The sequence below is a fragment of the Pygoscelis adeliae genome, unplaced genomic scaffold, assembly GCF_000699105.1.
Source record: "Pygoscelis adeliae isolate BGI_AS28 unplaced genomic scaffold, ASM69910v1 Scaffold74, whole genome shotgun sequence".
NCBI classification, from domain to species: Eukaryota; Metazoa; Chordata; class Aves; order Sphenisciformes; family Spheniscidae; genus Pygoscelis; species Pygoscelis adeliae.
In genome coordinates, this window is record NW_008824665.1 from 876,813 (window position 1) to 877,906 (window position 1,094).

The following is a 1,094-nucleotide window of genomic DNA, read 5'->3' on the forward strand; positions in this document are numbered from 1 at the left end:
AGAATTCCATTGGCAATTCAACAGGCAAACTACTTAAAAACAGAGTCCAGCCCTCATTATAGAGTAAATTGGGGTCTCCAATTTTACTAGAAGGAAATCATCCTCAAATATACATTGTCATTCCCTGAACATCAGTAAGATGACAGACATGATACTATCCCTAAAGGACACTGGGTTAGATTAATACAGCAATTCATCCACACACTCTTTGCAAAAGTCAGAAGCAAGTTTGATTGCTTTTAATCGGCAGCGTGACTGAAATAAAATCAAAAGCCGAGGTTCCATAAAGAATGCATCACTTAAAGCAAATATTTGGATATGCCCCTGTTAAGAGAACAGACTTTAAAAGTCACATATCAAATTCTTTATTGGTTAACAATATTGCTGGTATACTATGCACACAGTATACTGGCTATTTAAAATGGATTTCACCCTTGAATGTTACAGAAGGCTTATGCTAAGAGTTATTAGTCCTAGAAAGTTATTACCTGTAATATAAGCATGCATATATAAGAAAGTCATCCAAGCAATACTTTCTAACAGCATGGATTACGCTGCAGACGCACAGCTCAGTCTTTGTATTCAAGCAGTGAAGCATCATCAGAAAGAAATAAAAAGCCAGGACTAAAGCTAGCAACCATCGTGGCAAGTTCTTACAAAATACCAGCTGTCTCACAAGTACGGAAGCCAGGGAAACCCCCCCCCCCCCCCAAAAAAAACCTGAAGGGACTGCTGTCCCTCCCTGAGCAGCCCTGCCAGTCTATTTCAACAGCTGGAGCAAGGACACAGCAACACCTGTTAAGGGGCAAAGGGAGGCAACAACGACGGCACCGAGTCCCTTTCAGCGACAAAACGAAGCACGCCTCCCTCCGGCTTCGCCTTGAGATGAAGAGCATCAGGAGGGGAAAACAACGAAGAGAAGGAAGCGGCACGTCTCCGCTCGGGGGTGGAGGGCACCGAGCAAAGCTCAGGAACCCCCCGCCCTCCTTCACAGACAGCACTCGGTGAAGCTCACAGAGGAATACCTGCACCCGGCCGGCCCCGCACACAGACACACGATCTGAGGAGCCAACGCATACCGACTCCCCGCTCAG

At 45.8% G+C, this 1,094-nt stretch overlaps 1 protein-coding gene across 1 annotated transcript in view; it reads right to left on the minus strand.

Moving 5' to 3' along the window:
- SLC25A30 (solute carrier family 25, member 30) overlaps nt 1–900 on the minus strand; it is an 11,020-nt gene extending 10,120 nt beyond the window's left edge. Inside the window, exon 1 of the mRNA XM_009322828.1 lies at nt 721–900. The gene's annotated coding sequence lies outside the window, so the exon portion shown is untranslated. The remainder of the gene's footprint in view (nt 1–720) is intronic.
- Between the last annotated feature and the right edge of the window lie 194 nt (nt 901–1,094).